At 39.4% G+C, this 15,603-nt stretch overlaps 1 long non-coding RNA gene across 1 annotated transcript; it reads left to right on the forward strand.

The window, feature by feature from the left end:
- The first annotated feature begins 2,156 nt into the window (after positions 1 to 2,156).
- LOC121861096 lies at positions 2,157 to 11,811 on the forward strand. Its single transcript, XR_006087981.1, has 3 exons — positions 2,157 to 2,268; positions 10,966 to 11,097; positions 11,724 to 11,811. It is a non-coding gene; the product is annotated as an uncharacterized LOC121861096 (long non-coding RNA).
- Positions 11,812 to 15,603: the final 3,792 nt, after the last annotated feature.

Raw genomic sequence — 15,603 nt, forward strand, 5'->3', positions numbered from 1 at the left:
ATAGGTTGTGGTTTGAGAATTTGCCAGGTGACAATCAGCTGTCAAGTGACAAATACGTCAATGATTACCCCCCTTGGCCCCGCCGCTGAGTACGGACATGCTTACTTGTGGATATACCTGGTCGAGGAAATACCTTTTTTTAGGGTTTGCTTAATTGACGACAGGCCTACTACCCTTATTATGTTGGGGTTACATCCAACAGGGTTTATTTCTGGTTTATAGCTAAGTAATGTAAATAATAAAGAAAAAGCCTCCTTTTAGATAGGCCTAATAAGGGTCGTTTATATTCATCTATAGGATCGGTTGAGGATATGCCCTATTGAGCATGACACTTTATGCCATTGCCTCGTTTTAACATCTTGACTTACGGATGTGTGGCATTAGTTGAGGAATGGCTCAACGTAGACACATCTAATTAAGCAATATCTATCTGCTAACCTGCCGCTTTGTGGATATATTTTTCAACATTGTTACTTGTGTGTTTCACCTAAATTTGAAGAAAAAATTATTCAATATTCCACAGAAAATATATAGTGTAGTATATACCTGTATATTTATAGATGAATATACTGTATACATGCGTTTATATAATGGTGTAATAGTTATGTTGTCTTTCCTCAGTAATGGAAGACGGTGACTGAGGAACATCGAATGTGATGAACTAATAGCGACAAACACTAGGAGTCTTGCAGGTAAGAGAGTGACTGGTCATTATATTGTATTGGTTGTTACATTATTATAAGTATTAAATTATAATGACGTTTCAGAGCATCACTTATTCCACCATGAGAGTAGTGCCTAAAGATATAGAGTTCTCCAGTTACTTGTGTAAATATATAATAATAAAATAAAGAATTAATCAATGTTTTAAAAATATAAATTCAGGAGAAGATTTAGTTGATTGAGTGACAGAAATCTAAAATACTAAATGCATATATCTAAAGAAATTAAATTGCCAAGAATAAACACACAAATGTACAAAAAAAAATGACACTGGTACGCAAACTTTAATGCGAGGAACAAAATAACTCAGGCAGCCATATCACAAAATCCCGCTATCAGTGATATGGTCGCGGGTGAGGTTTCCCGCGCCAAGGTTTGTGTACAGTACCCACCTCTCTTTATTCTTCTTATGTGCATTTTTTCTAAGTCATCTCCATATTTTGATGATATTTTTTAAGGAAATTCACAAATGTATATTGATGAGGTATTTATCTTCGTTTGTATTTCCGTCTGTTAACGTTTTTTGTTAACCGTCTAACTTGTTAATATTTTTAGGTTATGTATCCTAGTAAGGCAATATTTTTTCTCAATGTAAGTAAAAAGTTAACCTCAAGGCCACAGTACATATATGAACCAACTCAGGGTATAGTGTGAGGAAGGAACACTACTTGTATATCCCCCTTCATGATATCTTCTTTCCTTTTATCAAAGTCTACGACGCTGGGAGTTCAGGTTTTGTATTTTGGTTTATCTTAGACGAATTCTTGGTATGGTACAGTGGGGGCCCTGGTGTGTGTGTGTGTGTGTGTGTGGGTGTGGGTGTGTGTGTGTGTGTGTGTGTGTGTGTGTGTGTGTGTGTGTGTGTGTATGTGTGTGTGTGTGTGTGTGTGTGTGTGTGTGTGTGTGTGTGTGTGTGTGTGTGTGTGTGTGTGTGTGTGTGTGTGTGTGTGTGTGTGTGTGTGTGTGTGTGTGTGTGGTGGGTGTGGGTGTGGCTGTGTGTGTATGGGTGTGTGTGTGTGTGTGTGTGTGTGTGTGTGTGTGTGTGTGTGTGTGTGTGTGTGTGTGTGTGTGTGTGTGTGTGTGTGTGTGTGTGTGTGTGTGTGTGTGTGTGTGTGTGTGTGTATGTGTGTGTGTGTGTGTGTGTGTGTGTGTGTGTGTGTGTGTGTGTGTGTGTGTGTGTGTGTGTGTGTGTGTGTGTGTGTGTGTGTGTGTGTGTGTGTGTGTGTGTGTGTGTGTGTGTGTGTGTGTGTGTGTGTGTGTGTGTGTGTGTGTGTGTGTGTGTGTGTGTGTGTGTGTGTGTGTGTGTGTGTGTGTGTGTGTGTGTGTGTGTTTACGTACTTAGAACCTTATTAGAGTTTGGTCGAGATTGGTTAAAAGTTAGGTCCAGGGTCCAATAAAGATACACTTTGTTCTGTGCCCTGGCAGTGTGTCCTTCAGCCAGGGAAAGCATGAAGATAACATCGTTACATTTACGAGTTAACCTGAAGAGTTTAACCTAGAGCACCACTCAGCCGGGATGGACTTGGGGTCTCCTGACATACGCAGGTAATGATAGGATAGATATATATCTCTCTTTTTCTACTATAAACCTGCGGTGAAATGATTATTTACTGGTACAGGCAAACACAGGATATCAGTTATATCTTTTGCTCCTCTAACGAACCCACTGCGAGGACTGCCACACATAGTACTGTTTGGGCTAAAATGTACTCTAATCTACTTCATATCGGAAATAATTAATAATATGTCTCATCTCGACAAGCATAATCATGAAGCATTATTTTACATATCGGAAGTACGTAGTTACTGTCTTCACACAGATTATTGATACAGACAAAATACAACTGGCCAACATGACTCTACACTTCAAAACACAGGTTCAAATTTCCGGTTTATCTTCAACAGTTTAACCATTTGGGTACTGAGGTTTCTACTGAATGAAATCGTCTACCGTTATCCAAATAAAATATTTAAAGTGGCGTCTTATAGTGAAGGGGTTAGCGAACAATGTACGACACATATACACAAACACACATACGTAGATGTCAATAAGTAAATAGTGATTTTAAAATATATATGTCTCGTGTGATAAACATTTTCCAAGAGGCGTTATCTATTAAGGTTCACATAAGCTGTAATAAACAACTTGATCATGTCGTCTCTCTATTATCAGAAGGTTATTGTGATGGCTTTGACTCTTAATGTTCACAACAAATAAGATAAGAAGATATGATCTGTTTATTCTTCAGTATTCTCTCCAGCTCAACGTAAACAACGACTTGACATATGAGTGAGACCCATAATCTTATATAATAACACAAGGGGACAATTAATTAACGTCATATGTAAAGTGATTATACCTTACTACTGTCTTAATAGCAAATTGTATTGTATGTAATGTTGATGAGTTTTACCTTGTCGAAAGTAAAGAAAATAATGTTTTAATATTAGAAGTTGTATAAGTAAAGTATAAGTGAACATGATGTAAGTAAAGTATAAGTGAACATGATGTAGGTAGGTAGGTCAAGGTGTTATGGGTTACCGTGAGGGGCACCGAGTGAGTTTAGGAAGGGACGTGTATAACATTACTCAAGGTCCCTGATGTAAGATTGTACTCAATTGGTTAACTAATGCACAAAAAATAATATGCAAAATCAAAATTATGATTTTTTGGTATAAACTCCATCTTGACCAGAAATATTCAAGTCATATCATTCAATTAATTTGCTGAATATTATATGAAGGATGACGTTGCTCTAACCTTGTCACTCATCTCTGTATTATTATGTCAGGGACTACTTTACGTATGGACATGAATCTTGTTTCAATTATGGTGTCAGGAACTCATAGTAATTCAATTAAGTTCTCGGACGGAATTGCATCTGGTCAGTTAGTAACCTTTTATAAGTATTCTATAACAACATTGACATTTCGGTGTTAAACTCTTTGCTTCGTAAGTTTTGATTCAGTAATTTGTTGTATCGTCCACAGTGGTCCCTGAAGTGTAGGTGTTTGCGGCCAACGATCTCCCAGCACTGGCGCCTGAAGCTGATGAATATACTACTATTGCTCACGGTTTCACTTGTAATACGCTACATATGACTAAATAATTCTATGAAAGATAGTGTATATAGAAGCGGACTCAACGGTAATAGCAAAAATAATAGCTGGTTTGTAAAAGGAGAAGGAGAGGGGGTGAGGGAGGGAGGGAGGGAGGGTGGGTGACCTTCCGTTGCGTTGAGGCGTGTGGAGGAGCGGCCAGTTAACATGGAGGAGTGAGTCAGTGGGCAGGGCTAGTGAGTGAGCCAGATATTGGCCCAATAAGCCAATTTCCTTCACCACAAGTCCCCCTCCTCCCTCCACGGCGACTCACTCTCCTGGAAACTATCACAGATGGTCAGGTCCTCAGGTCGCCTCTTACGCTATCATGGTGTTTCTTTACTAATCCTAAACATTATTAACTCACATCTTATCGTGTCCTTTTATTGAATTGTTTTTGTATTTTCGCTCACTTGATCATTTTTTTACGCGCGAAAATTAAAGGATTTTGAACTATACACAACTACGTATATTTCTTTGGTTATTCTGCGCGCGCATACTCTCTCTCTCTCTCTCTCTCTCTCATACACCGAACAGAATTAACCAAGGGGGGGGGGGGGTCTCCAACAGGGGGTCGGATACTCTCTACTTTTTGGGTTAAAAATTCTTTGTTATATTCTTTTATAGATTAAAGATACTCTCTACTTTTTAGGTTAAACATTCTTAGTTATATTCTCTTATAGATTAAAACATACCTATGATGCAATAACATTTTGATCAGGTTTTATACAGGTAGGGCAAATTCTCCCACGTGTATCCGCTTCTGAAACGTACTTTTATTCTTCGCTCTCAGGTTTGAAAAACATTTAGTCGCTACTCATTCACTCACTCACGTGTTCTACCACCATTAGTTATGTAAAACAAACACGCCAAAACTAAATAATGACTCTCCCCCATAGCTGGGCCAGAGGTTGTTGAGTCTCATATGCAGACGTAAGTGTTGTGACAATAGGCCATTTTCCTGCGCCTCCCAGCAGACGGAGGGCGCAACTCTTGACAGTCCTTCATTTTGGTCAGAGAGTAGAGAACATCTTTCTCACGGGACCTCATAATTATACTTCATTAACAAGTTATTATAATGACTATTACACACACACACACACACACACACACACACACACACACTCTTTGTACTCATCCCCAACCTGAGTCATCATTATCAACTTCACACGACCCTTGACCACTGCCCCCCCTCCCCCGCTGCACTGTAGTAATATATCATCTGAATGTCATTACCAATGTTCACTCTTCCCAGGGTCTGTTAAGGCTTCCTTGGACCTTACCACAGCTGCCCCTGGACCCCAACTATCCCTGAATCATACCTCAATTACCCCTAGGTTAGACCTAAGCTGTCCCGAAAGTTAACTTAAAGTCTTACCCTCTCTACCTCCGGGTCTTACAAGCTAGCTGCCCTGAAAGCTGTTCCATCTAGCCCTGGGGCGTGTTTCAACTGACCAGGGGCTCTGTTACCGCTGCCCCCAGGGGTGTGACGCAGTTGCCCTCCTGACTCCCGAGGTGTGCTCAGGTTGCAGGAAGAAAAACACGTCCTCTGTTAGAAAGTTTCTGTTGTGCTAATGACAAGTAACTGGCATGTAGAAGTTAGTATTAAGACATATAACGTTATATCATATTAGAAGAATTACAACAATTACGTCAGTTCAAGACAACCGTTGACGTGTAGTGGCAGTGATACACCACAGTTGCGTTACATTGAATAAACTTTAGCTGGTAAATAACTCATTTCAAATCTCGGTACCTCGGTATGAGTATTCCAGTAGTCATTTCATTAACTTCCTGAAATTATGGAGTAAGATAGCCAGCCGTCACAATGATTAAGAGTTATATCGAAGAAAATAACAAATAAGTTCTCGTCAAACCTCATAAATTCACCGCTTGTTAACGAGTACTTCTGTTGAATAGGAAATAGAACTCATGCGGGCTACTTGGTCAAGAGCAGGACGTAAAGAGTCATTTACTGTGTGGATACAATGTTGCTTCTCTTACACACACACAATCTAAAATCATTATACCCCTCTACCAATACAACCCATTATGACCTACCACCCAACTCATTATACCCTACCACTAAACCTATTAAAACCTACCAGTTAAACCTATTAAAACCTACATCTATGCCAATATGGTACAGTAATAAGGAATAAGGTTTCATGTGTTAAGACTCGGTTCCCTATTCTCTTGGCTTATCAGAATCAAAGACTCTGGTCTGTCTTTACCACACATATGAACAACACTTTTTAAATAGAATCTTTTAAGTTCAGATTTTGTGATTATTTCCTTTTTTTTTTTTACTTTCATAATTTCTTGGATCTCTTTGGGACTCCTCGTCTTTTTTTTTCTTCATATTCTTCTTCCTCCTCTCCTTCCTCCTCTTTCTCCTTCCCTCTCTCTCTTCCCCCTCCTCCTTTTCTGACATATATTTCGTCATAAAACATACACTCTTTACTCTGGGACACGACAGACTAAACAAACACTTCACAAACATTTAAAACACCATCGTTAGGAATAATCCTTATATAACCCACACCAAATTACCTATCACCCCCCCCGACTCCCTGACCACCTAAGTACAAAAATAATAAAGTGTGTTTTTTTAGCTTTGCATCGATAGGCTTGAATCATCTCCCTCAGGTTCTACACCCCACGTCTTTCATTGACTTGAGTTTATTCATGTATGGTTCCCTGAATGTTTCCAGTTAATGGTGTTTTGTTAATGGTGTTAGTTAATGGTGGTAAACTGCGTGGATGAAACAACTTGTGGTGTGGTTACTTATGTGAGTTAGTAAGACGTAGGTGAAGACCCTTATCACAGGTAAAGTGTCAACATGATAAATATTTTACCTGTTTCTTACTGGTCACTCTTTTTAGATTACCACTGACCGATAACAAGGTGGTGGTGATGTAAGTGTGGGCGAGTCATATACTGTACACATTATTTGATGGGTCAAGTATGTGTTACCAGAGGGGTGTGTGTGGTATACAAGTCACTGTACAAGTAGCTGCTGTTGGAGCTTTACGTTCTGGTTCTGTTGAAGAGTCCGTTAGCTTGGGAGATGAGGGATTTTTCCTCTTGTGTTGGTTTGTCCTTTCATATGACTATCCTGACGCGTTTGTGTGTGTGTGTGTGTGTGTGTGTGTGTGCATAACTCTTGCTCTTTTTAGGGTGTGATGACGTAATAGGGCATTGCGAAATATCACCCAATGAAGTTGATGTACGTTCATGTGCTCTACTCCTGCTTGCCGACACTCACACTCCCCGCTTCCTTATTCGTCTGCATTGACGCTGGTCTCCTCATTCTCCTCTGTATATATACTATAAAGATAGACTGAACAGGAGGTGTAAATATAAGTATATGAGTAGGTTTTTATAATACGTATATCTAAGTGAAATGAAGTAAAATGTTAATATCAGGACACTCCAAATATCCAGCAGTGTGAAAGCCTCTGTAATAATGAATGCAGGATCTTCTGCTTTAAGAATTAATTGGCGCAGGGAGAGATCACGCAGGTATCATTATCAAATTCTTTCACCGAGGCGTCATTTTTTTGTCTGAGGTTGGATATGTGTGAAGCAAAACGTTTTGGACTCATGGAGATTACATGGTAAAGATAAAACCAGTTTGTGGTCGAGAGTTGTGGTTAATTCTGGTGAGTAGAAGATCTGCAAGACGGAATGTGTCTTGGGCTCCTCTAATTACTGTCGTCAGCCGGTGTTGGATGAAGTGTTGGCACTATTAAGAACATAAGAACATAAGAATAGAGGAAACTGCAGCGGGCCTATTGGCCCATTCTGGGCAGTCCCGTTTACACCCAACCCCTATTGCTCATATAAGCATCCAACCTATGTTTGAAGCTATCCAGCGTATTCGAGTTAATGATGATATTTGGTAACTTGCTCCATTCATCCACTACTCTGTTACCAAACCAGTGTTTACCTATTTCACGCCTAAATCTAAATTTGTCTAATTTAAAACCAATGTTACGAGTTCGCTCCTGGTTGGATAGTTTGAGTACCTTTGTAATGTCCCTTTGTTTAGCCCTGACTTCCACTTATACACCTCTATCAGGTCGCCCCTCACTCTACGTCTCTCGATTATTGAGGACACTCGTCAGGGAGTTAACGTATATGTCCTGAAAACTAGAAATTGAGAAAATTACATCGTCTTTAGTTCTTGGTTATAGTATGAACGTAAAAAAGTCCGTGGACGAAGCTTGGATAAGTTCAGTGAGGTAACAACACAGAACAGGTGTGGGTCGCTACAAGTGGTTCCAGGAAGACGGTCAACCTAAACCTACCCCAGAGCTGTACTGACCAAACCTCACTAAACGAAGAAACATATTAGGATTTAATATAGTAGCTGGAAGTTTATCCTAATTTTAATTTTATTGGTAGTATTTTATCCAGTGACTAATTGGATTGGTTAGGATATTATTTGGTGGGATTCTGTCCAGTGGGATTTTGTTTGAATTTTGTTGTATATATTTTTGGTGTGATTTTTTTCATCTTTTATCTCTTTGACTTTTAGGGGTTATGTCTGATGTTTTATTCCTCAAGAATGATTTTCTCTCCTCAGGGTTTGTTTATCCAGTGGGTGGTGTCTGTAGTTGCAGGGTAGGAGCACCGGGTGTTGTGGTGGTGGTGGTGGGTGAGTAAGCCTTTACCGCGTGCTGCTTGTTGAGGTAGTCACCACTCATTGTCTCTGTATCCTGCCTCACTACACACTCACACCCCAACACACCTACACATAATATCACGCACACATTCGCATGCACGGAAACACGTACATGAATCGGTTACATATTTGCGAGTAGATAGAACACATGAATACAGTATACATGAAACAGCGCCAGTCATGCACATCACACATACACACGCACGCTTGCATACACAGACACAGACACACACACACACACACACATGGAAAATTTGAATGATTGATTAAATGGAATGTAGTAAACAAAGTGGACGTATGGGACATATACAAACATATTTCCATATCATATTTGCTCTTACAGACGCTCTATTTCATATGTACCTACACTAAAAACTAATTCAAACAGCACACACTCAAACAAGCAGACATGCATATAAGTGAACAAGTACGAACGCGCGCGCACGCTCCCTTATATATCAATTAGCAGTACACTACAGCCATCCTCTCGGTGGTGTGGCGCCTCCGAGACTTGGCTGTGAAAGTTTAATGACATTTCCACAAGTCTTAGCTGAATAACTTAACTCACAGGTAACATGAAACAACATTGAGTTAATCCTTACTTAGTGTGTTAAAAATATAATACTATGAAATGTTGATGTAAACATTTTGACCTTGACTCCTGACCCCGTGGTTTGGGAGGGGGGAGATGGGGAGCCGAACTACCTGTTGACCCCAGCAGTGAGAATAGGTGATACGGTATCTAGGTGTGATAAAGACGCCTTGACCAAGTGTTAAACACGATGGCGGAAGAGAACCGCAGTCAGCATAACACTGATTACTGTATACTAAATGTAGATAAAACAACCACACGTAGTTCACCTAAGGATCACCATAAAGGCGACCAAAATTGATATGAAATTGCTTAGAAATTATCAGAAGCAAAATGGTCTTTTATCGCCCGCTACAGAAACTATCTTTACACATAAATAACACTTATGTCTTCATCCTTCCCAAGTTAATAATGATCAAGTATAGAATAATTATGAATAAGTTTATTTATGTGTAACCTGAAGTCTATCACCGGTTTTGTGTTTATGTTGACAACCTACAGTAGGTATCGTACATCCATCAGACATTGCTGTTGTATACCCAGCTGAACATGTTATTTATGGTACTGCACTGAGTGTGGGGGGGTCCATCATCGGCTGTCAGCGGAGAGAAGCTCATGCCTAGCTATTGTACCGCTTGTTTAATCCCTTCTGTTACCGTTCTTGGTATGCTTGGTGGTCGTCTCACGTTCCTATGTTATCAGTTTCCGTTTTAAAGTGAATGATTTCCATTTTTTTTTATTAAATTAATGCTTAAATTTCTTGCCACTGATGAAAAAGCTTTTATAATATCTTTCAGAGCTTTCGTTTTATATTAATGTCGTAAATTTAATTTCTGTCCATGTATAGATAACAAGTGAAGGTGTATTGGACTCACGTCGAACATAACAGGAGCCGAGAAAGTATGAGAGGTCAACAGTGGGTACTTAAGAGGTACTGTATATTATAAGACGCAGTTTATACTATCTGATGTTGTGTGATTTGGTTTATATTACACCAAGGACGGACGGTGAGAGTCAGTGAGGGTATCGTTCAGGATAAAGTGCTACTATCAGCATCACACAGGTCAAGGACGTCATCATCATCATCATCATCACACAGGTCACATGTCATCACTCCTAATCAAGTAACTAACTAGCCATAATCTTCAATAATCAAACATGATCACGTGTTTGGTCAAAGCTAAATATGTGACGTTACTTAGCGAAGAATATTTCGACGGATGCTTATAAACATCCAAGAATTCACAAGTGGTAAAAGACTCGACCTGTTTCCACATACACATACAGGTATAACTACTGATTTTATTTAGTATATAAGAGGAACGTCGTTGCCAGAATCAGTATTACTCTACTAGTGCCGCCAAGCCAATAAACGTATGGTAACACTGCACTGTACTGTTGTGTGAGATACAGCTTCTTGATACAGTATGTCTTCCTCTGTCAAACAGTGTCATATCTCAGCAAGCAGATATATTTCACCATCGGTTTGGTTTGTGGTTTGCTTGTTAAACGATCAAATGTTTCTTGCTGTTTTGGGAGCTAATATACTATATGTAAAGATAACGTTAGTGTCTTTATGGGCCCATCAGTTAACCTAGGATCAATATTAACGTGACACTGACTTTAGAATCAATAGAAATACTATGTGTGACTTCTTTACACACGCAGGCCTGAGAATTGTCTGCTAATTATAATCGGCACATTTCTGACTTTTGGCCCAGGAGTAGGGGGTCCTTGCCTGCCTAGACACCTTGTACTGTAGTAGATCTGCATTAAATTCGCGTCATGTACGGTGGTCACCTTCATCCCTTGCCCATAACTGTTGACATTTAATAATTTCTGTTGTGTTTTTTTTTCCAGAGTGGGGACACAGTATGCTGCCAAAGCTTAACTCCTGCACTGATCCCTTACCAACGCCACAACAGAGTTCATTCACTGTAACACCGCCTGAAAGATGAGAAGCAATAGCAGTTATTATATTCAAAATTTATGGTACGTAAACAACTTGGATTATTATTATTATTATTATTATTTTATGGCTGTAAAATATTAATTATTACTATATAATTATCATCATTATTGTTACTATTCTAAATAAGACGAAGTTTTTGTGGTAAGCGACTTGTAGTGACTCTCAGCAACCTTTGTCCGGCTACAGTAAACTAAAGATAGATTAAACCAGGAGATAATGGTGATTAACGCCAGATTACTTATACCTGACCTCCTATTGGTTACTAGGTGTGGTAGTTGTCGTCTTGTTCTATAGAGGTACAGGATTGTGGTACCAGAGGATAATGGTTTTGATGGTTTTGTGGTGGTAGGTGTTGTGTGAGGCTGTGGTTATCACTACAGGAAATAAAGACCTGATATTGTTTTATTTTATTCTCTATTTTCTGTTTAAACTTAAAAACTAGACTGCTAGGTTTTAAGAATGTCTAGTTTATCACAAAGTTTGATTCTCTGACTTAAATTTGACAGAAAAGTTATGACAAACAGATATCGACAACAACATTATACAACAAATGATCAAAATCGCACGAAGGTTAAATATGTTTGTTATGTAAATAAAGATACCATATCTGACCCGCTATGTGGCCTTCTGACCCTTACACTCACAGCCAAGGGTCCGGCCAGGCCAGGTGGGTGCTGGTGACTCTGCGACGAAGAAAATTTGGGTCATGAGGTGCAAAGTAACGTCGGTGATTTGATACAGGGTGAGTTTGAGGAGCTTATATATAACAATAACAGTGAGATATATTGCAGTTAAGAGCCATTCATGATATGTAAGTTTAATCTATACACGATTTAACACCATTCTACGCCTTACTTAATTTGGGGCCAATGGGAGACCGGCCAGAACAAACATTAATATTACACTGTTGACAACTATAGGATCATTTGCTATAGGTTTACTTCAGGTCATTTGGATCACCCCCAAGAATATCCACAATATGCAGTCTGTGACCCTCGCTTTGTGAACTATAATATAGGTCCAAGTTTTAAGAACGCAGACTGTTTAATGGATCTTAAATAAATAAGTTTTAATCTAAATACAAACTTTCACTAGGGAATCGATAAAAAGTATTGTACACTGCTCTCTCTCTCTCTCTCTTCCCCATCCCTCTTTCTTTACCCCTCTCTTCCCTCCTTTTCACTCTCTCTCTCTCTCCCCCCTTTCTCTCTCTTCCTCCTCCTCCCCCCCCACTGTCTCCAGGTGTCGGGTGAAGTGCTGGGTGGTGTACTTTGAGCGTACCAATACTACATGCGTATATGTTAGGAGATTAAAGTTCAATAGGTGACAGTGTGCTAATAACAACACGCTGTTCCCTGGATCTCTGTTCCTCAACGACGTGTAAACAAACTCCCAATACAAAGGTCCTGAGACTAAAGCTACAGTATAAAGACTACAGAAGGTATAGGTACTGTAGGGATGTGGCTGGAGGGTACTACACATCATCCCTCCACAGGTACTAGTCCCCCTCCTCCTGCTTGTCTCACCTCTTGATAATAATTCTGCTTTATACAACAACATAACATCATTCATTAACAAACTGTGATTTTTAACATCTTGTAAAAAAAACAAAAACAATGTCCTACTAAGTAAAAGAAAAATTGTCTAAGTTTGAGTTAGTGTAATCATCAGGTGTGGATGCGAAGGAAACGATAAAAAAAAATAGTGTATTAATAGGAGTAAAATCCCTCTTAAAAGTAGTGAGCATCTGCAAGTTTGTAAGTGAGGCTGAGTAGATTATCTGGGTTCTATACGTGCGAGTGTGTGTATATAGATTGTGAATTTTGATATACTTGTATTCATCACAACATTTCTTTGGGAGAGGAAAGAGAGAAGTCGCGAGGAGGACTGTGGCTTGCTTGAGATAGGAAGGAACTATGGGTTTACTTGCAGGAGGGAGGGAGGAAGAGATTGTGGGTCTGTTTGGGGAGTGGTAGGTGGGAGTACACCTCAGTATCACAAGTTAATGTAGAATAGTTTCCCCTCAAGCAGCCAGACCAACACTGATAATATTTTACGTCATTCTTGCCTAATTCTGTGACTATGAATTGTGATTGATAGGGTGGGGGCAGGGCGTGGGGGAGGAAGATAAAGAGATGGAGGTATGTAAGTTAAAGAGAGAAGAAGGGGGGATAGAAAAAGACGAAAGAGGGGGAGGGGGAAGGATGATAAAGAGAGGAAGAGGGGAGGTAATATGGGAGAGTGTGTTAGGTGTGGGATGGAATGCTTGGTGTGCTAGAGAATGCTAAGTATGGGAGAGGAGAATAAGTGTGGGAGGAAAGAATACAAGCTAAGGAAAAGGAGATTTCCAGTTGTGGGAGAGGTAAATAGTAGGTATGGAAGAGGAGGAGTGCGAGGTGTTGGGGAGGCGAATATTAAGTGTGGGAAGGAAGAATATTAGGTATGGGAGAGGAGAATACTGGGTGTAAGAGAAGGTCTCATCTGTAAACGTATGTCAGAATTTCAGGATTTTAGCATTTTGTTTACTTTTTTGTACTCTGAAAACAGCAGTGCAAGCAGGAAGAGTAAGGAGTGTCTTTTAAGCTACCCTTAACATTAACCCCTTGTGTACAGGGCCTTTCTATGCTCAGTATAATTTTCTGGTGTCAACCAAATAAAATACTAAAAGTGGCGTTGCCACAGTGAAGGGATTAAGAAGGTAATTGTGGAATGTGTTAGTAAAGTAAATGCAAAGAAACCTAAACACTACAGATTAACCATAAATTACTCAGTACAGTATTATGCGAAATTGGATGGGTAAAATAATGAGGATGAGACAAAGTATGTGGTATGTACATGGTTAGGAAATGTCATATGAGGAAATAATTAGAAAGATGCGTGTGTGATCATATGTTGGAATTGTATTGTCGCCCACCCTCACCAGTCTCTCTTGGGTGACTGAGGTTCCTTGGCTTATTGGTAAGGTTTTAAAGGTTATTTTTCAAGGCGAGGGTAAGAGGTACACAGTCACCACCACTTTCTACAATTTAGTTAGAGAAACTGATCGCCCCATGTTGTTTTTAATATTTAAACTTCCAGAACAAATATGTGCTAACCTTGGAATCTTATTAAAATAAATAATTTTATGAATCATGTTGGGGAATTTTCTACGTAATCAACACAGACGATACTGTAATTGAAGATAGCAGTAGACAAGCACCATGGTGGCTGGCAACGGTGTCCTGCATGCTTGTCACGTGTTACAGCGACACCGTGTGGGTGATAATTTACCACCTGAGTTACAATGACACCAATATCTCCGATAGGAATGATCATATTTTAGAACTCATGAGATTGATTAATTGATGTGTCTGAAGTGCTTCACTTCTTATGTGTATGTCTGGGGATTCACTGTCGGGGAGAAGCCTCATTTCTAGATAAATCTGCTAAGTCTTCAACCTGGGCACAGCATACTACTATATTCGTTGGAGTAACAAATGATGACAAGAAGCACAGAACTCACCTTGCCGTAGTGCAAATGAACCAACCTCCTCCCTACTAAAATTCACTTATCTTCTTTACATATCTCCCTTTCATCACTCTTGTAAGTGTTTTGTGATCAAAGCTGTACTGTATCTCGCTAAAACTTCTGGTTTGGAAGCTAGACTTTTTTAAATTCATCCATTACCTGAGCAGTAAAATACCTGTATTTTGTGATGACTTTAGATAAGATATTACCAGTTGCTATAGTCGTGATCAATCCCCAAGAGCTATATCTAACCTCTATGCGAAAACTTTCTTGCCATAACTACTCGACCATTAGGATCCAATATCACTTGATAAATAATATACTGTATAGCTCTTTCTTTCTCTGCCACGTCATCATATAGGTCATTGGCATAGCAGTTAATCAGTTACTTGTCTAACCATGATTCATTGTTGCACCTCCCAGGTGGCAGTGACCACTCACACTATCTCTCAGGTGTTCCAAGCTATCTCTGTGAGGCTCACTGTGGGGGAGACTGTGAGAGGCACCTGTAGGGTTGACTATAAGCAACATCGCCGAGGAGACAATATATTTGCTGTAAACATATAGGAGATGTTGTAAAATGTGCAAGAGACACACTGAGGTTGTAAAGGAGACACAGTGTTGATCTATTTTAGCATCACCACCATGGGAGATAAGCACAAGAGGTGTACAGTATTTCTTTGGAATCATTGTGGGAGATACATAGTGGGGATATATTTTATCAGAAAAACCCTGGAAAATGCATTCAAGAGAGGAGATTCTGCAACAACAATGTTCTTCATGTCACGCAAAAGAATTATTTCCAATGTTTTATTGGACTTTGATTTGTGTTAAGTTTTTCAGTGAGAGGTAAACGTAGTGATAGCCAAACAACCTTCTTATATTAAAGTCATTTGTAAATATTATTTCAATTTCTTGAAGCATATTAAAAAAAATAGTAACAGGATACATTATAAGAAAAATTTACAGAAATTTGGAAAAGAAAAGGAGGACACAGTAATATGTAGATGAATACATG

Source organism: Homarus americanus, unplaced genomic scaffold (assembly GCF_018991925.1).
Source record: "Homarus americanus isolate GMGI-L3 unplaced genomic scaffold, GMGI_Hamer_2.0 scaffold52806, whole genome shotgun sequence".
NCBI lineage: Eukaryota > Metazoa > Arthropoda > Malacostraca > Decapoda > Nephropidae > Homarus > Homarus americanus.